The sequence below is a fragment of the Piliocolobus tephrosceles genome, chromosome 3 (assembly GCF_002776525.5).
Source record: "Piliocolobus tephrosceles isolate RC106 chromosome 3, ASM277652v3, whole genome shotgun sequence".
In the NCBI taxonomy this organism is placed as follows: domain Eukaryota; kingdom Metazoa; phylum Chordata; class Mammalia; order Primates; family Cercopithecidae; genus Piliocolobus; species Piliocolobus tephrosceles.
In genome coordinates this window covers 35,394,141-35,421,848 of record NC_045436.1, presented here as the reverse complement: position 1 = coordinate 35,421,848, position 27,708 = coordinate 35,394,141, and the positions used below count along the sequence as shown (strand labels likewise).

At 37.8% G+C, this 27,708-nt stretch overlaps 1 protein-coding gene across 1 annotated transcript in view; it reads right to left on the bottom strand.

Moving 5' to 3' along the window:
* DCHS2 (dachsous cadherin-related 2) overlaps positions 1-27,708 on the bottom strand; it is a 261,718-nt gene that overhangs the window by 150,848 nt on the left and 83,162 nt on the right. The window lies entirely within an intron of this gene.

Below are 27,708 nucleotides of genomic sequence, written 5' to 3'. Positions count from 1 at the left end.
TCTCCCTGTTTTGACCAAAATACCTAAAAATACTGACCTACTATTCTCAACAACATGTCCCACCTATTGGGTCTTGAATGCCTGGAATTAATATTGGGTCTTGAATGGCTAGAATTAATTTGACATCTTTCTAAGATTTATATTTTCCAAAATCCATTGACTGATGCATAAAATTTAGGCAAACTGAATAATAGCACATGGAAATGGGTTTGTCAAAGCTTCAACAGGAAATCTTGCTTAGTTAATAAGCTCCATGGGTCCGTTCTCCAGAGATGGTTGTTTAAATTGAGGCAAGAGGCACCTGGCCAACTCTATTATCACAATCTTATGGTGCTGATTGAGCATCAAGAGGATATCTCAGGAGGATTTTTATCCCCATATCTACTTACTGAGCCACATTACAGCACTCTCAATAACATTCCTGTGTTCTTCATCCCAATCTCAATTTACCTATTTTAGACAGAGATGAATCTGATACTTTTTACTGTAAACTTCTTCCAATTCAGAATTGTTCTCCCTGAGTCTGATCTTTCACAAGTTTGATGGAAACATTATAAAAATGCAAAATATCAATATATTATTAAAATCCCCGATTCCATTATTAGTTTTCTGAGATTTAAACAATTTTTATCAGACAAGGATGCACACTCTCACTACTCTTATTCAACATAGTACCGGAAGTCCTAGCCAGAGCAATCGGGCAAGAGAAATAAATAAAAGGCATCCAAATAGGAAAAGAAGCCAACCTATCTCTCTTTACTGACAATATAATTCTATACCTAGAGAATTCATAAGACTCTGCCAAAAGGCTCCTGGAACTGATGAACAACTTCAGTAAAGTTTCAGGATACAAACTCAATATACAAAAATCAGTAGCATTCCTATACAGCAATAATGTTCAAGCTGAGAGCCAAATCAAGAACACAATCCCATTTACAATAGCCACCAAGAAATAAAATAACTAGGAATAAATCTAACCAAGGAAGTAAAGGATCTCTACAAGGAGAACTGCAAAACACTGCTGAAGAAATCATAGACGACACAAACAAATGGAAAAACATTCCATGCTCATTGATTAGAAGAATCGATACTGTTAAAATGGCCAGACTGTCCAAGGCAATCTATAGATTCAATACCATTCCTATCAAACTACCAATATAATGTTTCACAGAATTATAAAAAGCCATTCTAAAATTCATATGGAACTGAAAAAACACCCCAATAGTCGAAGTAATCCTAAGCAAAAAGAACAAAGCTGGAGGCATCATATTATCCAACTTCAAATTATACTATAGGGCTACAGTATCCAAAACAGCATGGTATTGGTACGAAAACAGAAACATAGACCAATGGAACAGAATAGAGAACCCAAAAATAAAGCATCATACCTACAGCCATCTGATCTTTGACAAAGTTGAATAAGCAATGAGGAAAGGACTCCTTATTCAATAAATGATGCTGGGGTAGCTGGCTAGTGATATACAGAAGATTGAAACTGGATCCCTACCTTTCATCATATACAAAAATTAAATGAATTTTAATTTCAATTGGATGAATTTTAATTTGAATACACAATAATTCACAATATGCAAATATTTAAATGGATTAAATATTTAAACGTAAGACCTCAAACTATAAGAATCCTAGAAGAAAACCTAGGAAACAACATTCTGGACATTGGCCTTGGCAAAGAATTTATGACTAAGTCCTCAAAAGCAATTGCAACCAAAACAAAAATTGACAAGTGGGACCTAATTAAACTAAAGAGCTTCTGCACAGTATAAGAAAATCTCAGCAGAGTAAACAGACAACCCACAGAATGGGAGAAAATAATCTCAAACTATGCATCTGACAAAGGTCTAACGTCCAGAATCTATAAGGAACTTAAATAATTCAACCAGCAAAAAACAAATAACCCCATTAAAAAGTGGGCAAAAGACATTAACAGACACTTCTAAAAAGATGACATACAAGCAGCCCACAAACATATGGAAAAAATGCTCAATATCACTAATCATCAGAGAAATGCTAATCAATACCACAATGAGATGCCATCTCGCACCAGACAGAATAGCTATTATTGAAAAGTCAAAAAATAACAGATGCTGAAGAGGCTATGAAGAAAAGGGGATGCTTATGCACTCTTGGTGAGAATGCAAATTAGTTCAGCCACTTTGGAAAGAAGTATGGAGATTTATTAAAGAACTACCATTCTAACAATAATCCAATTACTGGGTAAATATCTGAAGGAAAATAAATTATTCTACCAATAAATTATTATAGCAAAAACGTAGAATCAACCTAGGGACCCATCAATGGTGGATTAGACAGAGAAAATGTGAACATAGGCACTATGAAATGCTACACAGTCATAAAAAAGAACAATATCATGTCCTTTGCAGAGATATGAATGCAGCTGGCTGCCATTATCCTAAGGGAATTAACACAGGAACAGAAAACCAAATACTGCAGTTCTCACTCATAAGTGGGAGTTAAACATTATGTACATATGGGCATAAAAATGGGGACAATAATCACAGGAGACTACTAGAAGGGGGAGGTTGGGAGAGGGTTGAAAATCTACCCATTGGTTGCAATGCTCACTGCCTGGGCAATGGGATCAATTGTACTCCAAACCTCAGCATCACGCAATATACTCACATGACAAACCTGCACATGTACCCCTTGAATCTAAAATAAAGGTTGAAATTACAAAAAATAAAATACAAATAAATAACTTTTATTACTTCCTTCATATTAACATCCAGGTAAGAATTCCTCCCTATGAATATGTCACGAAGACAGGAGACAACTGAAATCATTGGCTCTTGAAGGCATGTTTTGATGGTTTTTGTATGTTTTACAAGTGGAATGGATCTGCTTGCATCCCCCACATCAGGATAACAGGGTTTACTCCCCTTCAACATCACTGGTCAGTGCAGCCATTTATATCAGCGAGACACCACCCAAAAGGCATGATGTGACAAGTTTGGCCATAATTCCTCTATCCACTCCTAAGTAACTGTATACTTAACTCAGCAAAAGTTGTGAAAAAAAATAAAAAGGTCTCAGAGCCCAGTAAAAAAGAGCAATAAAACAGGAGTTTTCTGGGGAAAAAATGGCAGCACTTGAGATGAAATTTAAAATTAAATAGCTCACTTTTTTTCTTATTACAATTTCCAGTTTTTCTATCCATGAACATTTAACAATTTGTTTGAAGAAACAAAGTTATTAACACAACACACACATAGAACTTTACATAGAAAAGAAGAAAAAAAATCATTAAATAACGTTTTACATTTACATTTGAAGCACTGGACAACCACTGATCCCGCAGCTGAAACAGGACTATAATATTCCAGTGGAACTTGGAATCAGCATTGGGGCCCACAACTAATGCAAGTATGCCATTCTCTCTGGACACCACTTGGCAAGTTCACCAAGTTCCAAAGTCTAATGATTGAGGCTTGATCTTTATTTTTTGAATCATTTGGCAGCCTTTCACACAGCTAGTCATCGCCTCCTTATTGAAACATATCCTTCATCAGACACCACATTATGGCCGTCCTCCTCATGCACCACCTTACTGACCTCACCTCAGTTTCCTTCACTGGTTTTGTATTCTCTTCCTGGTTTCTGAACACTATAGCACCCCAGAGCTCGGTCCTGGGACTACCTCTTTTCAATCCACACTGACTGCTTGTAGGGGACTGAATACTGGCCTCCAAAAAACCTCTGTCAGTGTTTTAATCCCCAGAACCTGTGACTATTCTCTTATTTGATAAAGGAGTGACCACTACCTTATATGGCAACAGATAAGACTAAGTTGAGGATTTTGAGAGAAGAATCTTATCCTTGCTTATTTGGGTGGGTCCTATATCCAACAAATGTTCTTATAAGAGATAGGCAGAGGAAGGTCTGCCCAACAGAAGAGGAGGAGGCAATGTGACCAGGGAAGCAGAGATTGAAGGGATGTGGCCACAAGTCAAGGAACACCGACAGCCACCAGAAGCTGGAGGAGATAAAGAATGGAATGACCCCAGAGCCCCCAGAAGGAGCAAAGCCCTGCTGGATTGCAGACTTCTAGTCTCCAGAACTGCAAGAAAGAATAATTTCTGCTGTTTCTTTTTTTATTTTAGTTTATTTTATTTTTTGAGATGGAGTCTCACTCTGTCGCCATGCTGGAGTGCAGTGGCGCGATCTCAGCTCACTCCAAGCTCTGCCTCCCGGATTCAAGCGATTCTCCTGCCTCAGCCTCCCAAGTAGCTGAGACTACAATGCGTGCCACTATGCTCAACTAATTTTTTTTTTTTTGTATTTTGAGTAGGGACGAGGTTTCACCATGTTGGCCTAGTCTCTTGACCTCGTGATCCACCCGCCTTGGGTTCCCAAAGTGCTGGGATTAACGGTGTGAGCCATGATGCCCGGCCCAATTTCTGCTGTTTTAAGTCACCAAATTCTTAGTAATTTGTTACTGCAGCCCTAGGAAATTAGCACACTCTCTGAGTGGTCTGACCAGCCCATGGCACTACACCAATCTCTGTGCCAATGACTCCCCAATTCTAAATCTCCATCTGGACTCCAGATTCTGCATCCTTACATGTCAACTCACACCTCACACATCTCAAGTGACTAACTGGCATCTCAAATGCAACCTGCTCAGAGGGAACTCGTGATTCCCACCCCACTCCACCCTACAATCTGCTACCATCCCAGTCTTTTTAGTGAATGATACCACCATTCACTTTCTGCTACACGCAGAGAGATACTGTTTAAAATGACACCAAATCCTATTACTCTCTTGCTCAGACGCTTTCAACAACTTCCCATCCTACCCAACATAACCCTAGTCTTTAATCTGACCCCTGGCTACTTCTCTGACTTCATCCCCCACTCCTCTCCAACTCTCTCACTCCCCTCTGGACACATCGGTCTCCTCGACAGTCCTGGAAAACACTGTCTTGTTCCTACCTTAGGGCCATGTACTTGGTGTTCTCTGTGCCTGCAAGGCCTTTTCGCCAGCCTTTAGTATAACATGCTCACATCTCTTTACTCTGTACACCTAATCAGACAGGCCTTGCTTGATGCTCTAGTCAAGAGTGTCACTTTACCTCTGTCTCACCTTTTTTTTTTTCTTAACCCTGCTTTGCTTTCTTCAGAGAACTTATCTCCACATTATGTTGCATTATATATTTTTATTTATTTGTATTTTGATAATAACACGTCTTCCCCACTGGAATTTAAGCTTCGGGACAACCATTACACTGATCTCGCTCCACCCCTAACCACCCCTGCTGCATCTCCAGCAACCATAACAGTGGTGCCTAGTTCATACTGAGGTGCTAGAAATGTTTGTTGCATGAATTAATCTAATACTGTGTATAGGATACAAGCACGTTTAAGAAATAACCTTTATGACTATTTTCTCTATTTGCCCTTCAGAGGAAACATGTAAGAACAAGACGGTTCATGACACTCATCAAACACTCATTGAGGAACAATAATTTTACTCATAAAACACTATTAACGAAGCTATATTATCATAGAATAAGATCCATAATGCTTTTTCAAAGCCACTAAATGCTACAACTAAAATCAGCTAGGCAAAAAAAAAAAAAAAAAAAAAGAAGAAGAAAGAAAAGAAAAGAAAACGATCTCAAAGCATGTGGAACTATTAAGATGTTGGAAACAGAACATCTTTTAAAAGGTTTTACCTTTTAAAATGTATGTTCAGAGAGACTCTCACAGCTATTAGATGAATAGGCTGAATACACATCCTCAAGTTACAGCCTGAAAAAGTTAGAATAACATGTTTTTATTGCCTTAATTGAAGAATGAGTTTAAGAAACCATGAATTCTATTACTTAATTATTGTCCTTTCTTCCCACCTCAAAAAACCAGTCTAAGAAAATTCTGTGAAAGGAGACCAGTGGGGTTTAGGGAAATGGAAAGTAATTTGTCCTATAAGGTGTTACAAAATAAACAATTAAAACAGTGTGATCTAATAAAAGAATTGGCAGGCAGATCAATAGAACACAAAAACAAGACCTGAAACGGATCCTACTAAAACTAAAATTGTATATAACAAAGAAAACCATTGAAGGATGTGGGTTTATTCACATAAATTGTAGAAAAATTGGAAAAGTACGTGAGGAAAAATCAGGATTGTTATTAACCTCAGACCAAAATAAATTCTACACCAATATGTTAAATGTAAATAATGAAATCATTTAAAGCACAAAAAATATATAAAGAAATATTTGGCTGCTCCTTACATTGAAAAGAAATTCCAAAGCAAAGAAGAATTTTAAAATTAAAGCAGATCACAAAGGAAAAAGTCAATAAATTGACTACATAAAGGCTTAAACTCCATTATGTCAAAAATATACACAAAATATTAAAGGCAAATGAGGTATGATATCTGCAACAAATATATATTAAAATGTTCATGTCCTTAATATAGAAAGAGGACTTCAAAAATAAAAATAATATGGATTTCCCAGTAAAAAAAATGGCCAAAGGACATGAACAGATAATTCATAGAAAAATATATTAAAGATATTCAACTTCACATGTAATTAAATAAAAGTAAAATAATACTTTTGTTTTCCAAATTGGCAATCATTAAAATAATATATTAAGTTGTAGAAAGATGTATTAAGTATATGCTTATTCTTATAGCCCATCTGAAAAGTAACTTTGTGTTTACCACATATACATGTTAAAACAGTCTCCTGAACCTAAAAATATTAATCTCCTTTGACTCTGTTAGCATATTTCTAAGAATACACATAGAAAGATATTTGTGTGAAAAACATAATGTGGCATTATTTATTCTAAAACCCAAATGTCCAATCAGAAAAGAGTTGTTAAATAAATTAAAATTATTCATAAGAGAGAATTCAATGTAGTCATGAAAATTGTATATTTAAAGGCACAATAAAATGTTCAAAACATTGTGTTGAGTAAAAAAAAGGTAACTAAAAATTACATATAAAAATCCCATTTATGCAAAAAAAAATTCAATGTATAGAATTGAAAACTGAAAGGAAGTAAGCGAAGGGTTAAGTGATTTAATGTGGGGAATAGGTAATTTTTATTTTTTTATTCCATTCATTTCTTTCCCAAATTTTCAAACATACACGTAATTTTTGTTTGTTCGTTTGTTTGTTTGTTTTTGAGACAGAGTCTCGCTCTGTCGCCCAGGCTGGAGTGTAGTGGCGTGATCTCGGCTCACTGCAAGCTCCGCCTCCTGGGTTCACGCCATTTACCTGCCTCAGCCTCCTGAGAAGCTGGGACTATAGGCGCCCACCACCACGCCCTAATGTTTTGCATTTTTAGTAGAGACAGGGTTTCACCTTGTTAGCCAGGATGGTCTGGATCTCCTGACCTCGTGATCCACCCACCTCAGCCTCCCAAAGTGCTAGGATTACAAGCGAGAGCCACCGTGCCCAGCCAAATACATGTAATTTTATGGAAACGTTATTATGAAAAAGAAGATGAGCATCAAAAAATATTAATCCTAAAAAGAAACTGTATTTGATAGGCATCTTCCATCTGTCTATTGAACTATTACGAGCGCATCTTCATAGTACTGGGTTCACGCGCTCTCTCTCTCTCTCTCTCTTTCTATATATAAATATATATATATATATATAAATATATATATATATATATTTAGAAACAGAAACAGAAAACGGTTCTGTTACAGGATCCAGTAATTATTTTATCAAGATCCTTTTAACTTTAAATCTAATCACACTCCATGACCCCTGCCCCTCCACGCAAAACACACACACAAATCAAATGAAACAAAAACCTCTCCATGGTACCTATGCTAAAAGGAATTGAAGGACGTTAAAGTTAGAGAAATAGAGTGCGACACAGGAGCTCTCAGTCCAGAACTCTTCTCTACCAAACATACTGTTTCAATAAGGCGTTGTCTGCCCTCACAGCTAGGATACTCATCTTTAAGAGAATAATTAATTTATATTTATGGCATAAAAATTAGGTTGCTGGTAGCTGATCCACAGACTGGCACTTAAACATCATTTTAGTTACTTGCTTTTGAGTTATTAAATTATTTCAGTGAACTGACCTAGGCTGTCGATACTGTTAACCCTGTGACAAAAGAATAGATCGAAATACTGGTATCAATTGTAAGTAACCGGCTGAGTAATGTTCAAAAGTCACCTCACTTTTATATCACTAAGTCATAATTCACACACATACACACACACACACACTGGCTCCAAATATACCTACATCATCTTTCACTTCCAGATACACCTGAAAAACAAGTTATGACGTCTACTTTCCCAAGTTCTTAGTATATGACTTTCAAATTCTCTTTTTAACTGTTTATTATTAGCATTAACAGTGTTAATAACAAGTGAAATTCTCTTAGTTCTGGTTCATATGATCATTTGTCATGTACAACTCTGTTCAGGACAACAATCATTTTCAAATATATTTGTAGTATTCTTCATCACCAAACAATAATAAAATAAAGAAACCATATGTAAACAACAAAGCAATCCATGACCTAATATTTTCACAGTATTCTTACAGGTATCTGGAAATACAAAAAAAGTATATGATCAGAAAATTTTATTCATCCAAAAACGCATTTGGATTACAAATACTATATGTCTATCATAGATATTGGCAATGTCTAACACCATAAATCCTTAAATGACAAACAAATTCATGAGAGGATCCTAGCTAAGTACTTCTTCCAAGGTTTTATTTCCCTGAAGCTCAGAAATATTCTTTGGCCAGTATGAATCACATATGTAATTTGGCAGAAGGAACAGACTTATAAAAGCTGATATTTGTTTTTAATTTTTGTTCTTACCTCTAAGATTTCACAATGGAATTAATTTTCACATACGCCTCATATACACAGGCATCAGTACTTTCAAACTGCTGAGTAAACGTCTTCTTTCCTCTGTCTTCATTCTCTGGTTTGGTTATCTCATCCAGTCTCATGATTTTAAGTATCTCCTACATGAGGGTAGCTTCAACTTCATGTCTCTGGCATGAACTCTTTCCTTGTGCTACAGATTCATATATGGAAATACTTCCATGACTTTCCCATTTGCAGCACAAGGAAAGCATTCAAATCTAAAAATAGGCAGATCAGAGAGTCACTGATGCTGACTTTGCAAGAGGAGGCAAAGTGCTGAAGGAGAAAAGGAAGAGTTAAAAAGACTGAGGGAAAGGAGTGCTTCTCCAGGAGAGGGGCCATATGCAAATGAAAACAAAAGTCCAGGCAAAAAAACAAGGCAATGGGCAACTGGGTCAGCCAACCTCATCTGACAACTCAACATCCTCTCAACACCTTATGAGCTGGATTGCATTGCAAGAATCCCAAGTAAAAGGTGACTTTCAATGTTTTGGGGGTTCTGTGCGTTCCCAGCAGAGAACAAGATACTGTTCACCCCTCAATCACCTGTACTCCACCAATGTGAACAGCAGGAGATGAAGGCAATGGGCCACATGATGGCCCTGACCTGTTGAAAGCGAAAGCTCATTTCCTTTTGACCAATATTCTAACTCAAGATAGAAGACCATTGTGCAGTGTTACATAAATGTTACTATTCCCAGAGAAAATAAAAATCTGAATAACATACCCCAAACTACTAACAGGTGTTCTCTCTTGGGGTACAATCATGGGAAAAGTTAACTTATAAAATGACAGTTTTGTAAACAATGTTTTATACTGAGCCTGATCTACTTTATATACACCAAAAGCTTCCACATGGCATGGTTGTTAAGGGCCACCCTCTTCCCAGTCCACCCACAAAGATACCTTGAAATGCCCATGAAGTCCAGAGAGGGGAGCTGGTTGTTGATTTTTTTTCCAAATGATTCACATTTAAGCATCTCCCTCCTTTTTTGGGAATGAGTATCATAATTCAGAGTCGTTTGACTTTTATCTTTTAGCTGTACCTCCCCATATATGTTTTGTAAAACAAAGAGATACCCTAAATTTATGCACAGAGGTCTTCCCAGTGGAAGGATGCATTCCCAGATATAAACATGAACAGGTGCACTCTAAACTCAAGGGAAACCCATAGGTTTAAAAAAAATTCTAATGAAAAAGACAAACAGTAGGAAGGCAAACTGAGTAAGTTCACAATATAACCTTACGGGCTGTGATTTCCAATATGGACTGTGACTGGTTGCACTATAGCTAACTGCTTCAGTTTTCACACCTGCAAAAGGGTCATAGTCACAATGGGCAAATATTAAGGTTTGGAAACCGATTCTCAATTTAGCAGCTTTGCTTCATGGAGGAAAAAAGAAAGCCATGCACATAGATCTAACTACGGAAGTGTGGACTGCACTGTTTTGTATACCAGCTCCCAATACAATCGCTTTTACAGAACTCTATATTTATTGTAAACATACTATTTAGGGGACTTATATTTTAGTGTCCCCTTTATAAAGACTTACAGGAAAACCATTTCCTCAGGCCTTAGTATCAGGGAAAGTCAGTACTGCTTGTCCTGATCAGTTAGGAACGTTTCTAACTTGGGGACTATATGAGTCTTACCACTTCACTGATATTGCTTTAATACATGTGTATAATCTTGCATAATCCACTTCCATGTACTAAGACTTCCTGAGTTCATCTCACTATTCCACTTGACTTTTGTCCTGATTTCTTTAATTTTATCTTCATCTTACTGAGTTTTTTGTAGTTTTTTTAGTAGCTCATATTATATTTTTAAGTAGATGGATAATAAAATACATTAACTTAAACAGTATCCAATAGAAATGAATGTTACAAGCATACAGCTATATGATTAATACCTGATTAAAGAATTTAAACCTAGGGAATGTTTTCAGCCCAGAAGAGACCAACAGGTAACTCTAAACATGCCACTAAAATGAATTATTTGCATAGCACATTTCTTGTAAGTTAGAACTTCTACATGTTGAATTCAAGTCCCATTCACATGGCTTTTCAGCTAATCTCTCAGTGTTTCAAGTCCATGATGAGCTGGAAACCTTTTGGTTGGGGAAAAAAATGGGCTTCATATTTTAACACATATGGAGTTGAGACAAAGACAGTATGGAGATATAAAATGATTCTTTTAAAAAGATTTTCTTTATGTAGTAGTTTAATTAGATGTTGTATTTCATGGTGTGATATTCTCAATGTCTTCAACATCCCAATGTCATAAGTGCTGCCTTAATTCTGGCTATGTCCAAAAGGTACTTTTAAGCTAAAAAGCAGGACTTTCCTGCCAAGATACCCTATAAAATGTTTCATTATGTCATATGCTAGTCTTATCTCTATAGTCTTCCAGAAATGTCCCACCAGTCCACTCTTCCGCTGTTTCAGCCCTGACTTGGACATGCTCTTGTTCATGACCCTGAAGTCTAAGATATGCCACATCACCACTCCTAACAGCATGTCCAAGGACTCCAGAATTAATTACATTATGTCTTGATGGTATCTGTCTCTATAAGGATGAGGACTGACTCTTAAGGTGACTTTATTCTCAGGCAGGTACAAACCATCAAGTAATAATATTTATGTATATAAATATTTATGATGCACCTATGGGATAATTTCTCGGTCTCAGACACATCCATACTCAAGAATTCAAGGAATCAATCTAAGTAAGATTTGTCATGCAGTTAAAAACACAGTTAACAAAAACCAAAATCTTACACATCCATTGGATAGATTCTCTCTCAAATCTGTAATCACAGGTAAAGAGGAGGTGTGGAACAGAAGGCTAGGAGAGGACCCATCACATTTCTCTTCTGCTGCTTCATAACTGTTACTAATGAGGGAGCCTCAGTCCAGGGAGGCCTCAAGGTCACCAGTAATCTTACTCTAGGCCAGACTAACAACACCATACAGCAAATTTGATTCTTGAAATGCAATGCACTTAAATCAGCACTATTCTGCTCATACATAATTGAAATGTCAAAGTCAGTGCAGCGGGATTACAGCTGGTTGTTAGGCACAAGGCCCCCCTCAGGAGTCAGACAGGTTTTGGACTCTGGTTTTCCCTCTTAGCAGCTATATGACCTTGGACGTCACCTAACTTCTCTGTGCTTCAATTTAGTAGAAAGGGAATAACTCATCTCTAGGCATTCTCTCGGTTACAAGTAACAGAAAATCCAACAGCAATATCTTAAACAATAAGGACATTTATTATCCCTCTTTGTCAAGATCTGGGCAGCTGTGGGGTGGGGAGAAGTGGTAGACAGTTCCAAGACTGGTTAATTCAGTAGCTCAACAATCCTATCAGGGTTCTAGGTCCTTTATTTCTCACTCCTTCCATTCCCTGACCAGGCTTGGTGCATTGGCTTATCCTCTTTAGCCTGGTCCTCACACTGGGCCAAGTTGCTGTTTGGTGCTGTACATCACCTGCCAATGATGATATACACAGATAGAAAGGACGACATATTTATCTTGCATCCATATTTTGGAGCAAGAAAATTCTTCTCATAAATTCTCAACAATGTTTCCCTCAAGTCTCAAAACTGCATGGCCTTTCCAGGCCTAGCCAATTATTTGGCAAGTCAAAATAGACCACCAATTACAATTCACTCCAAGTGGAGGGACTGAGAAAGAGTGAACCAGAATGAGCCCATTTGGAGAAAGGTGAAAAACAATAGGGACTCTGTAGCAAGGACAAAGGGTGTGAAACTGTTGGACAGGCAATTACTGGATCTGCCACTATCTTCTTGAAGCTATTTTGAGTTTTAAATGAGATAATGTGTGTAAAGCTCCTAACACAATGCTTAGCAACTAGTGCAGAGAAGTAAAAATATCTTAGCTGTTTATATCATTAAGGGCATTATTACTAACATCATTAAGTATGAGTACCACATAGTCTTTTCACAATGTTCATAATCCATTTATTTAAACACTTAACACCTGCTTGATCACACTCCACCTGGCGAATCTGATTAATTTTTCTCCCAACCTAGCATGCAGCTACAGGTGTGTACCTCTGTAGTGACCATGCACCCACATTTTCTATACTGCTTCAGCTGAAGGTTCTTGGCCCTCTGAATGCCATCTAAGAGACTCTGGATAAAATATTTTTAAAATACTTCCTTATATAGGTCTTCCCACTGATCCTCCTAGCTCCTGGATTGCTCCCCCATCACACTTGTGGTCTGCCTCTGCCACAGCCCATAAGATCTACAAGGAGAAAGACCATCTCTATATCCTTCAATGCCAGTTCCCACTGCCCAGTAGGGTTTTTGATTCAGCATGTTGACCAAGTTCTATTTGTAAAACTGTGAAATAATGAGTTCAAGCATTTTCAAAGCACAAGCAAATTTTCTTTCCAATGCAAAGTAGCTACATGACTATTATATAAAACTAAAGGGTGGGTTTCTTGGAAAGTCTTCAAATATTCTTAGTGGAGAAAAGCAGGCGAGAAGGAAAGTGGAAGAATGAATAAGAGGACAAAGAGGAATTATGGTAATAAGAGTTGCTAAGTAAGAAGAGAGAAGAAAACATAAGGTTTATTAACTCAACTTGTCTCTATGTGTGAACAGTATGCTAAGATATTCAATGTGCTTTCACTCGACTTAAAAAATGGAATAGCTACTCAAGGGAAGAGTTCTTATTACCATTTTGTAGGTTAGAAAATTGAGCGAGGTAAACATTTGTCATTTCTGTGGTTATACTGCATCCTGAGTTTAGGAGAAGAAATTGAGCATGATCAGCTGACTGGGATTTTTCTTTTCAGATCTGGTCTGCCTTAAGAATACTTGAATTCTTTCTTAAATGCAAGTCTTATGTCTTTCTTGTTCAATACTTTATTCTCGGCAGTAGAAGTGTACCTGGCACATAATAGGTACTCAATATATATAGAAGAAAAGAAGAAACTAAGGAAGGGAGGGAGGGAGGGAGAGATGGGAGATGGAAGGAAGAGTGAGAGAAGGAAGGAAGGAATTGAACAATTTCTGTTGTCTGCCACATGGTACAGGTTCTGCCCACAAAAGACAGGCCTTCAGTTGACCAGTAATTCTGTCTAATGCAAGGGTAGAGTATTAATAAACCCACTTGGCCACCAATTAAAAGTTCATTCTCTAATCAGCTCTAACAGTGCTGATCATGGCATTATAACTCCAATTTGTTGACATCTAAAACCTCTTAATTGGCTCTGAATTCAGGCAGGGAAAAGAGTTTACTGAGCTTCCAATGCTAACACTCTGTGCTCAAAGTTTCAACATTGTCTCTAACCTCCTTTATAACCTATTCTCTTTTATTTTTTTGCAATACCTGTTCCTGTCAAAATACACAATCTGCTGTTTCACAAACTCCTCACTCCAGTGTTTGCCTCATGGTGCTCTTTTTGCGTGAAATTCCCTTTCCCACTATACTTCAATATAACCAAATGCTACTCATAATTCATTTATTTGAATACAAAGGCCCCATGCAATTGTTACCACTCCAAAAACTCTTCCAAGATGACCGCAGCTGAAGTAATCCTCCCTTCCCCTGAATTCTCAGCGCCACTTGTCAGTATCATTCTGATACTGACCATCTCCTATTTGATTTATTTGTACATCCTAAACCTGCCTGATATAACTTCTTCAAACAGGATCTGAAGGAATTGGTAGGAATTAAATAGCCTAAGAGAAGAAAGGCATCCTTGGTGAAATTAGCCTGAGCAAAAAGTAAGACCCATGACTGTCTAACTCATGTCCATGTGGAGTGGAGGAAGCACAGGGGCATGTAATATAAGCTAAGAATAGAAAAGGACACTGCACTATTCTAATTACACTAATATTCTAATGACAATGGAAAGTCAACACAAGTTAGTATAGGAAAGAGACATAAACAGTAATATGGGCAAACACTTATCAGGCTAAACAGATTCTTACATATTTGTCAAAATCTATTTCATTCACACATACCATTTAGGCTAAGACTTACTGAGTGATTGTTTTCTCTATTTCTGTTCTTAACTTCTTTTACAAATTAGGCCAAAAGTTTGAACTAAGTTTAGTCTAGGTCTAGAATACCTATTCTATATTTGAAAAGAGAGCCCATTTGTATACCTGAAATTGACCCAATTTAGGATATGGGCTCAATTTAAGTAAAATATTGCATCATATTAAATAAAAACAGCTCACATATACTTCTTATGCTTCTTATCAAATACTACTTGCTTTTTCACAAAACTGTGACACCCTTTAATTACAAGATACTGTGTCCCTCGTTTTTCTAGACAACAATCCCTCCTTAGTGGGTACCTTTTCCCTACTTTTTTAGCCTGACTGTGCCTAACAGTCTGAGTTTTACCCATTCAATAGTTAATTCTCCCAAGGACAGGCAAAGAATTGACTTTTTACAAGTTCACTTTAAAAAATGGCACTTCCTGAGACCCAGATTTCCCATTTATCGATGAATTCTGAAAGGTTCCTTTCAGAGAAAGCAACAGCTTCTCAAAATGAGGAGATGAGGGAGGTGGCTGAGCAGTAGTTTTCTCTTCTCTCTCATTCCCCCAAAACTGAATAATGAAAACCTGGCACAACATCTCAGAATACCTATTCATCTCTGTGTTGGGTAGCGTAAACCTACGAGGAAGGAAAATGGCAAGTGAGGGGACAGTTTGAAGGCATAAAAAGAAGGAGTTAATAAATAGACCGAGGACTGAGACTGGAAAAGGAGACAATAATGGGCATGAAAGTAGACACACTTTGTTTTTGCTTCTGTTTTGACTTTAAGGAGGAAAAATCCCATCTGATGTATGTTTATCTTCTATGTTTTCTAAAAGATTCTGGAATCTATGTCACCATAAGGCCTTACATTATGATCAATGGATATTTGTTGATTCCATTTTAATTTCATTCAAATCAAGAATTGTACCCATAAATTCTCTCATGCCCTTATAGGGGTAATAAAGAGGAGTTTGAATCCTGTGTCTACCACATACAAACTGTATCAAAGTTAACTAACCACTTCCCAGGGTCGCTGCAAAGATTTAGTGAAATAATGTGCAGAAAGTGTCCAACGCCTGACGTATAATAAGCACTCAACAAAACGTAGTTATCGTTAGTATTCTCTTTCTCATTTTCCTTCCAACTTCCCTGTCTTTAACGATCATAGCCCCAGCCTTTCCACTGTGACACTGTAGTTCCATAGTTCTCAACCACCACACGTCAACACATCATTGCTGGGATCAACAATGAGGCATATTTCAACTAATGTGCTTACGATATAGAATAACTTCCAAAATTTTTGAACGATTTTTTGGAAAATAAATATTATTGAATTCCTATCCCTATAAAGCTATCCTCAATGATAATATCACTCTTAGTCATTCGCATTCCAGTGAGCTCTCAAGTAGGACCTTCTCCCCCAAACTGACTGCCAGCCCTAACCAATAAAGTCATACTTACTATATAAAAGACGCTTAATTCTCCATTCCTGCTTAGAACTAAGGTCTGAGTCTAAATCTGCGTAAGCAAAAATTCACTAACTTATTCTACTAAATAGAGGATAACAGGTCTATATCCCTCTAGCCAAAACACTGGCAGTGGCTTTAAAAGGACAACTTTTCCTTTGGCATGCTCAAATTCTTAGGCAGGACCCTGCTCCCCATCACCTCCACCTTCTCAGTAGGTCTAAGGGAAAATGGGAACAGAATGATCAGCGTGAGCCCTCTGTGTCTGTGGGCTTTTTCCATGCCTCCAAAAAACATCATCTTAAGAGGAGATTTGGAGTTTCATGAACAATTTCATGATATCTGTCTTCTGGGAGAACTGGAAACAGAAACTAAGCTGTAAATGTTAGACTGTCATGCCTGAGAGCAACTTCCATTTTCCATTCTGGATTGGTTTTAAAATATGGTATCATTCCCAGAACCGTTAAGAACAATTCAACTTTTATGTACCCACCCTCTCCCTTTGCTTTTAATCCTTCCCCCAAATCAGATGCCATGCAAGAGTTTAACATTCAAATCTGCCAAAAAATATAAAAAACTAGTCAGTACAAAATCTGTTAAGAGTTAGACACAGTTTATGGAAATACATATTTTAAGTACTCTGCATTAAAAAGAGAGAGCACATTATCTGAGATATGCCTCATTGGTGACCCGAACAAAGATGTGTTGAGGCGTGGTGATTCAGAACTACAGAACCATAGAGTACAACCACAGAGGGCTGGAGGTAATGACTAAAAACGGGAAAGTGGGAAGGAAAATGAGAACTGAGAATAATAAAGTAAGTTTCAATGAGTGCTCACTTACAAGTGAACATCATGTTGTTTTTGTTTGGAGTTGCTATCTTTAACATTCTTAGGAGATTCAAAACCAGCAGAGGGAGTTGGTGACAAAGGGATTCATGCACCAAAGCAGAATCCGTAACCAGTTTTGGTCTATAGTGACTGAGGAGTAAAGAAAGTAAATTCCAGCAGCTCCCAGAACATTCTGCTGTGGTTTTCATAGAGTTTCAAGTTGTTTCAGAATAGCAAGGGAAACCTATGGGGATCCCTTGGGGAGCAAAGGAATAGAGAGGATGTGCTACACTGCTGTGAATGAGCTGTGAGAGTGCATAAATCCATAGGGCATTTCTCTCCATTCAAGCAACCCATGATGGAATCACCAGGATTCTTCACTTATAAATTGAGAGTAAGATTTTCCTTTAAAAGTAAGTAGGCTTTCAAGACTAGCCCTTATTGTTTGATGATATAAGGACCCCTGCAGAATGTCTTTCCAGGGTCCTTGTCATTCAGGAAATCAGAAATGTACACTACACTCTTCAGTAACCACCCATCAACGCTGGTCCCCGCCATGCTGTTGGGGTGTCGAGTTATTTGATGATTAAATGAGAGTTGGATGCTACCTGACTCCCTTATAAATCAGAGTCCTCAAACAACTAGTCTCAGTATAGTGAGACTTTTAAAAGCGATAGAAACTTACTCAGAACACCAAAAAGAAGAATGCGGCTCTTCACTTTGGGTTTTCTTGACAGGTTAATGAGAATCTACATGCTGCTTCAAACAAATAAAACTTCCTTAATATCTGCCTTAGATATCCTTCTCTTTCCTCTAAGGTTTCACATTCATGCTAGCTACAAAATCCCTCCCTGTCTCTTATGTAACGTTGCACACATTCACCTCTTTTTTTACCCTGTCCCCACCAGTTTGCTCTCTGTCCACCTACTCCATGTTCCCAACTTGGGAACTGCCAACTGCATGCAGCTCCAGAAAATGAAGAAGTCCATTCTCTCAGCCAAGCCTTTTCTCATCACTTTCACTGCAGTAAAATTTATATTCAGAGTTATGCATTGACCTTAAGATATAGTTAGATGAGTTTTGAAATGTGTATGTGTAATCAACACACCAATCAAAATAGAGAACATTTACTTTTACATCAGCCCAGAAAGCTTCCTCGTTCCTCCTCCCAGTCACTCCCACGCCCCTAAGCAACCACAGCTCTCATTTCTATCGCCATAGATTAATTTTGCTAGTCCTTAACTTTAACTAATGAGATCACACATGTGCGTTTTTCATTCAACATAGGTTTTTTTGAGATTCATCCATGTTGTTTCATGTTTTAGTAGTATTCTATTAACTCTATACACCATAATTTATTTATCCATTCACTGCGGACACCTGTTATTTCAATTTTGGAGCTACTATGAGTGAAGCTGCTGTGAATATTATCGTATGAGTTTTTTTTGCAGACACATGTTTTCATGTGGGGGTGGGGGTAGAAATCTAGAAGCAGAATTGGAGGGCGATAGGGTACCCATGTAACAGCTACAAAAAATACCAAACACTTCTCTCTAAGGATTTTACCAGTAACATATGAGTTCCACCTGCTCCACATCCTCATCAACATTGGTGTTATAAGACTATAGTCTCCCAATATGTAGCAGGCCTATTTATTTTCTTAATGATGTCTCTTGATAGGCAATATTTTTCAATTTTGATGAAGTTAAATTTTAGCAGTCTTCTTTTTCTTTTATGGTTTGGGCTTTTTGTTTCCTCTCCAAGAAATATTTTTATCTCAAAAATTGCACCATCTCAAAAGTGCAGTGGTGGCCAAGTGTGATAGCTCACGCCTGTAATCCCAGCACCTTGGGAGGCGGATGCGGGCAGATCACTTGAGGTCAGGAATTCAAGACCAGCCTGGTCAATGTGGTGAAACCCCATCTCTATTAAAAATTCAAAAATTATTCTGGCGTGGTGGTGCATGCCTGTAGTCTCAACTACTCAGGAAGCTGAGGCAAGAGAATCGCTTGAACCCGGGAGGTGGAGGTTGCAGTGAGCTGAGGTCATACAACTGCACTCCAGCCTGGGCAACCAAAAAAAAAAAAAGGAAAAAAATGTGCAGTGGTATTCTGCCGTGTTGTCTTCCAGAAGATTTAAAGAAACTTTTGATCTTTGGGTCTATAAACAATCTCAAATTAATTTTCATGTACAGTGTGAGACTGTCAAATTTTTCCCCATACAGATGTCCAATCATTCCAGAATGATTGATTGAAAAGACTTCCTTTTTACCACTAAATTGCCCTGGTACCCTCGTCGAAACTCAACATGAGGATATCTTTCTGGACTCTAATTCTGTTCCACCAAATTATTTGTCTTTCTTAATGCTTATACTGCACTCTCTTGATTAATATAGCTTTATACAAGGTTTTAAATTAAGTAGGGAAAGTTCCCCAACTCCCAACCCCCAAATGTTTGGCTGTCCTAGATCCACTATATTACCATATATATTTTAGAATCAACTCACAACTTTCATAAAATAAGCTTGTTGAACTTGTCGACTGGTACAGTGATAAATATATAGATCAATTTGGGAAGTAGTGACATCTTACAAGTACTAAGTATACTGTATTAGTCTGTTCTCACACTGCTAACAAAGACGTACCTGAGACTGGTATAAAGGAAGGAGGCTTAATGGACTCAGAGTTCCACACGGCTGGGGAGACCTCACAATCATGGCGGAAGGTGAATGAGGAGCAAAGTCCCATCTTACATGGCAGCAGGGACTTGCCTTGTCTCAAATGAGAGTTTGGACTTGGACTTTTGAGTTAATGCTAGAATAAGTTAAGACTTTGGGGAACTGTTGGGAAGGCATGCTTTGTTTTGAAATGTGGGGACATGAGATTTGGGGTGGGGACACAGTCAACCATATACACTAATGCATGAACATTATATACCTCTCCATTTATTTAGATCTCCTTTATTTTCTCTCAGGAGAATTTTGTAGTTTTCAGTGTACAAGTCCTCATGCATTTTACTAAATTTATTCTTAATTATCTTATTTTTGATACTATTTAACAACTTAATTTTTAAAATTTCATTTACTACTTTTATGTTAACATATAGAAAAACAATTGTTTGTGATATATTGACCTTGTATCCTCACGTCTTGCTAAATTCACTTATTTATAAATTATTATAGATTACTTAGGCTTTTCAACATAATGATGTCATCTAAAGGTTAGATGTGACTAAAGATTATTTTGTTTTATCCTTTCCAATATTTTGCCTTTTATTTTTCCTTGCCTTACTATTCTGACAAGGACCTTCATATTACAATACTGATTAGAAGTGGTAAGAAAAGCACATTTTTCTTTTACCTAATCTTAGGAAGAAAACATTCAGTGTTTCATGTAAGTATAAAATTAGCCATAAATTTTGGGTAGATACCCTCATTAGGTCCTATTTTCAGTTGGTTGACAACTGTTTTATTTTAATCTCAAATAAGTGTTGAGTTTTTTCAAATACTTTTGCTGCATTTATTTAGATGGTTACATAATTTTTTCTCATTTTTTTCTAGTAATGTGGCTAATTTACATTGATTTTCAAGTGTTGAACCACTTATATTCCTGGGATAAACTCCGCCTAGTTTTATGATCCTTTTCATACACGATTGGATTTGATTTTCTAATATTTTACTGAGGATTTTTATGCTTATGTTCATTAGAGATACTGGCTATAATTGTGTTTACCTGTAATGCTTTGATCATGTTGTGGTATTAGGACGATCCTGGCCTTATAACATGAGTTGGGAAACATTCTCTCACCCTGTATTTTCTGTGTGACATTAGTACTGATTTTTTCCTGAACGTTTAATAGAATTTACCAGTAAACTATTTGGGCCTGGTATTTCAAGGAAAACGAGTGGATAATTATTAAAAATTCTATGTCTTAAGTAGATATAGAGCTATTGAGATTTTTCATTTCTTTTTGGGTCAGTTTTGTAGACTTGGTTATTTGTCCATTTCATGTAAGTTGTCAAATTTACTGATATCAAGTTTTACACACCCTTTTTAAGGTATGTAGGACCTGCCATTATATCCTCACTTTCATCCTTACTTTTAATAACTTATCGTCCCTCTCTTTTTTTCTTAATAATGTTTGCTATGGGCTTATCCATTTTATTACTATTTTCAGAAAAAACTTTCCTATGGTAATTTTCTCTAATACTTGTGTTCTACTTCATAGGATTTCCTTTTTATAATTCTTTGCTCCTATTTTCTACCTTGCTCTGTCTTATATCTTTCTTCTTTTTTGATATAAATATGTAAAACATTTTCCTCTAATAACTACTTTAACTGAAGTTCACAAATTTTTATATTGTATTTTTATTACCATTCAATTCAAAATATTTTCTAATTTCCATTTTAATTTCTTCTTTGACTCATGGATTATTTAGAGGAGTACTGATTAATTTTGAAATACTTGAGATGTTTTATTCTTTCTAGAAATCCTATGGCTATTTATTTCTAATTTAATTCCATTATGATCACAGAATATAGTCTATGACTTCAATCTTTTAAGGGCACTGATACATTTTCATGGTTCAACACGTGATCTATGATGTTGAACATTCCATGTGTACTTGAAAACAATATGTTCTGCAACTGTTAGATAGAAAGTTCTATAAATGTCAACTATGTTAAGTGGAGGAAAGAGTTGTTCAAATCTATATTCTGGATTTTTTTTGTTTGTACTTTTGTCTACTTGACCCATCAATTACTGAAGAAGGGTGTTAACATCTCTAATTTATGTATTTTATTCTTTCTCTATACACACACATATATATATATACTTTAATTGCTCCATTCACTCTCTTCTCCCCAGGGGAGGCCAATTATATGTATGATAGACTGCTAAATATTGTGCCAGAGTTTACTAATGCTTTAAAAAGATGTTTTAAATCTTTTCTCTTTTCATTCTTCAGATTAGACTTATTTCAGATATTATCCTTTTCATTTCTGAATGTCTTTAGCTAACTTTCATAGTTTTTATTTTCTGCTGTCATTCCCACATATTCTCTCATTTGAACCATGCTGTCCTTTAAGTTCTTGAACACATTTTTTAGCAGCTGTTTAAAAGTCCTTGCCTGCTAAATCTGACATTTGTGTCAACTTGGGTTATTTCTCAGGGTTTGATGTTGGATCACACGGTTTCCTGCTTCTTAACACGTCTCACAAGTTTTTTAATTGTATGTTGAATATTGTGCGTGATACATTGTAAATAGCCTGAATTATGTTGTCTCCCTTTAAAGAGTTGACATTTTTTCCTTAGGGGATGGCCCTTATTTGAAGGCATAATCCTTATTGCTAAGGTGTGGGTTTTCTGTAATCTCAAAAGAATGCCCAAGTTGTACAGCAAATCTTTTCACCTGTCATGGAAAACCAGTATCTCCTAGCACTGGATGAACTCTGGCTTCTCCATGTCAGCTCTCATCCCAACTGCGACTGTTCTCTGTTGCACCTCAGAGTCTCAGCCAGCATATGCACAGCCCAGGCCCAGGCCGTGTACCTATGGTAAATACCCACACAGATTTTCAGAACTCCCTTCTAAGCAACTTCCTTTTCTCTAGCACTCTACCCATAAAGCTTAGCAGCCCTCAACTCCCAATCACTGCCTCTCAGTTCAGCAAGAACACTGCTCCTCAAACTATGCCTCATTTTGCTACAATTAGAAAGGTACCCTGAATCAAAGTGCCAGGACCAACAAAGGTATCATTCCTGTTCTCTTCTCTCAAGAATCCCAGTCCTGCTCTGCCTATTGTCCAACACCTGAAAACATCTGTCTCATATATTCTGTCTGATTTTATAGTTGTTTATGGTGGGAGGACAAGTCCAGTATTGGCTACTCTGTTGTAGCTCTGAAGTGCAAATGACAGCTCTTATTGTTTTTCTTGTGAAAATCAACCCCACCCAAGAATGTTAATGACTAAATTCCTTCATCTCATTACATCTTACTCCAGGAAAGTTTTTTGGAATCCTGACAAATCTATTACACAGTTTTCTCTCAGAGGATTTACCTTATATGTACTTGTGGAAAGCAAATCTCTTCTGACTTGCAGCATAGATCCCACCTTCCTTTCTTCTTTTACTATTGTGTTGGACAACATTGTCAATTTCCCAATGGCATCTGACTGCATATCCCACAGTTTATTCCAACAAATCTTGGGACTGAGATATAAGTGACTGTGTTGGAAAGGAAGTCATAAGCATCAGGTTCCAATCTTCCCCTCCTTGGGTTCTCTCTCACAAAAGAAAAAAGATGCCAGGTCTATCAATCCTTTTCCTCATGAATGCAGTGAGATGCCAAATACTGCAATAACTATGAAGGCACCCACACTCCCAAGTTCTAGGCAATCCTGAGACTATCCCACACATACTGGAGTCTGCAATGAGTCTGAGAAAAAGTGGTCACAAAAATCTCTTTCATGGCAACATGAGGGAGGACAGGATACACAAGGAAATGCCCAAATTCTGGGACTCAGGCATCTTTCGCTTGGGATTGAGGGCTCTCTAGCTCCTTCACCATCATGGGGACTTTCTTACTTGTTACAAATCTGGTTTTAGAAGGCCAAGTCCTATGGACCTTAACTTCTATTTCTCTCAGGTATCTTGTATACGATCTCTGTTAATTTGCTATTGAAAGGTTTCTATGTTCTCCTCCTTTTTTATATCAACCCCAACTGCATAACCAAGAGCAAAAACTTGGAGCTTCTCAGATATGTGGTGGAGGCAGAGGTTATGTGTTAACTCTGAATTATCACATAGGCCTCGTCCAAGTAGATATTCCAAGCTGAACATACACATGAAACCTTTTGTTTTTCTTATTGACAGGAAGTCACACTTTTTTCTAAATCCCAGGGCTGCTCTGCCTTTCCACGTACTTGTTTTAAAGTAGTCACACATTTCACCAGAAACAAAGTCCTGGTTGCTTTCTGTCACCGCTGAGAGCACTGACTCTGAAAATCCCCCACTATGCCAGTGAGGTGCTCCACACAACCCCAAGACCCTCACCCTTAGTATTGATACAGGGCTTCCTGTAAGTTCCTGCAGGGTCTGGGAGTGTGTGGTTGTACTAGTGCTTGCAAACATCTGCTTAATGGCAAGCTCCACAGTGGCAGTCCCTGGGAAATCATTTTCTATTGGTAGGTCAGGGCAAAAGCCCTGCATAAAGATATGCATTCCCTTTACTAAATCCTGCATTTTCTCTTTTTTTCATGACCCCTTTCCTCCCTATCTCCTTACAAATGCAAAAGTTTCTATAACCAGACCCTCCCTGCTGCTCCTCCCACCCACCCCAAGTACCATCCACCTTTCACCCTCAGACTGCCCAAGTCATGGGAAATTTCTCTGGGTTTCTGCTCAAATAGTATCTTTCATCTCTCTATGTATTTGATATGGAATTAACCTTAGAAAACAAGTTTAAGAATGAGAAAGTTAGTACTAATATAACTTTAAGATTAACTTCTCAATACCTAGGTTCCAGAATTTCAGGGATAAAATTGCAAATTTAAAACACATCTCTCATGTGTGAAATACATTCAGCCATATCATTTTTAAATTACATTAATCATATTATCTCATTTGTCACTCAATGATTACTCTGATTTAAATATTATGATGGTGCCAGAGCTATATTTAATGAGCAAATTTAACAGGAATAGCAATGAAACTCTATCCAAGAAGCTTAATAGTCCTTGAGGAAAACTTTCATAGGAGATCAATCTATAATTCGCATATGTTGGCCAGGGAAAATAAAATGTATTGGCTTTTCCTAATATAGGGCATCATTATTTTGTATATAACTTATTTCTTAAATTCATAGTTTAAAGTTAAGAAGGAAAGACTGAAGAATTATGAGAGGAAAGGTCAAATGGAATAGAGCAAGAGAGCCAATTAGAAGCCCTCAGCACTCATTCCCACACAAATACAGCCAAAACAAAAAATAAACAACTACATCTTGATGAAAATAACTAAAGGAGAGTGCTGGAGTACATCAAAGGAATAGCAGAAATCCTGTGGAGCACAGCAACCCAGGACAGACACAAAGAAAAGAGAAGAAAACATCTGGCCTCCACCACCCCATCACCCAGTTGGGATCAGCTTGGAACTAGGAGGTACTTTTTTCTGCAGAGAAAAAGTAAGCAAGGGGACCCCAGCGGTCCCCGTCACCACTTTTGAGAGCTACAGATCTCACCACTGGAATGTCTGAGGTTCTCACAGAGGCTAAGCCCAGATGAGTGAGCTGCCTGGAGTTCCTCTGGGGAGATGATGCCCTCCATGCCCAGAGCAGCCACGCTCAATGGGTCTGAGATAAAGAAGCACATCATCTCCTGTGGAATCGGTGCCTTGGACAAGCCAAGCATCCTGGGACTAAGCTGATGTGGTGCCCCACATCCCAGAGAAACCAAGCATTGGCTGAGCTCAGACACCTAGTCCTAAAGGCCAAGCAACTGCAAGTGGACTAGAGTCTGGGCTGTTTCCCTGCAAGTGGACTAGAGTCTGGGCTGCTGAGACACTTCCCTCTGCAGGGAGTGGAGTCATTACTGTGTTGCCCTCTACCTCCCAGGGCCCAAATGACAGCTATGCTCCACCATTCCAGAGTCCTTGCTGCTGCTGTACTTGACCCCACAGAATCTGAGATACTGCCGTGTCCCATCATCCCAGGGTCCAGAGTCACCATTATGCAGTGTCTTATCTTCTGGGGCCTGAGTTTCCACTGTGCCCTATTGGCTCTGGTTCCTAAATTGTGATTGTACCCTGTTCACCAGCTCAAACCTCCAGAGAATCTCTTCTTTCCCAGAGCCAGGCCAGTATTGTTCTCTGTCCCCAAGGGTCAGCTACAACCTGGTCTCCTGAGCCTGAGCTGACAGGGGATTCGTTAGAGTAACAGATCTGAACTTTGTGGGTAATCTTCATCCAAACATGCCTTAGAGACTCACCCTATACCCCAAGAGCCTGGTGCCACAATAGGCTCATAAGCTCCTGAGCACAGGACTCTGGTTCCACAGCCACTCTGAGCATTTGTGTCCTGGAACCCAGCACCAATGCAGTTGCTTAAGGGTCATGTCAGACATGACACCAAGAGGGATGTCAATCAACTAATCAACTAAGATTACCCATTGTAGGGAAAACAAGAAGAAAACGTCCCAAAAGCCCTCACCTCTGAGGACCCTAACAACCTATGCTTCTGCCACCACTGCCACGAACTCCTATAGGCTGGTCCACTGAAACACCATAGTCATCTCTGACATTTATTGCAGCTGAAGAAGTTGCACAGAGGCTATACTACTGCATCTACTTGGAACCAAAGTCATCACACCCTTCCCAACTGGCACACTAAGACCCATCTGTAGTGAAAGTTTTTCCCTACAAAATCACTCTGCAAAGTTTGGAAGAAGTGATCGTTCCACCAGATGCTCAGCTAGCAATTCAGGTCCACAAAAGAATGAAAAAGCAAGGAAACATGATACCACCAATAGAACACAATGTCTAGTAACTGACCCCAAAGGAAAATAAATTTATAAATTGCCTGAAAAGGAATTTAAAATAACAATCTTAAGGAAACTCAGCAAGATACAAGAGAATACAGATAGAAAATTCAATAAAATCAAGAAAAAAATTCATTACCTTAATGAGAAATTCAGCAAAGAGATGGATATCATACAAAAGAACCAAGCAGAAATCTCGAAGCTGAAACATTCAATGAATATTATAAGAAATAAAATAGAGAATTTCAACAGTAGACTACATCAAGCAGAAAAAAGAATCTCTAAGCTACAGGATAAGTATTTTGAAAATACCCAGAGGGCAAAAAAAAGAAAATACAATGAAAAAGAGTGAAGAATCCATATGAACTTTAAAGCAGTTTTTTCCAATTCTGTGAAGAAACTCATTGGTAGCTTGATGGGAATGGCATTGAATCTATAAATAACCTTGGGCAGTATGGCCATTTTCACGATATTGATTCTTCCTATCCATGAGCATGGTATGTTGTTCCATTTGTTTGTGTCCTCTTTGATTTCACTGAGCAGTGGTTTGTAGTTCTCCTTGAAGAGGTCGTTTACATCCCTTGTAAGTTGGATTCCTAGGTATTTTATTCTCTTTGAAGCAATTGTGAATGAAAGTTCATTCCTGATTTGGCTCTCTGCTTGTCTGTTACTGGTGTATAAGAATGCTTGTGATTTTTGCACATTAATTTTGTATCCTGAGACTTTGCTGAAGTTGCTTATCAGCTGAAGAAGATTTTGGGCTGAGACGATGGGGTTTTCTAAATACACAATCATGTCATCTGCAAACAGGGACAATTTGACTTCTTCTTTTCCTAACTGAATACCCTTGATTTCTTTCTCTTGCCTGATTGCCCTAGCCAGAACTTCCAACACTATGTTGAATAGGAGTGGTGAGAGAGGGCATCCCTGTCTTGTGCCAGTTTTC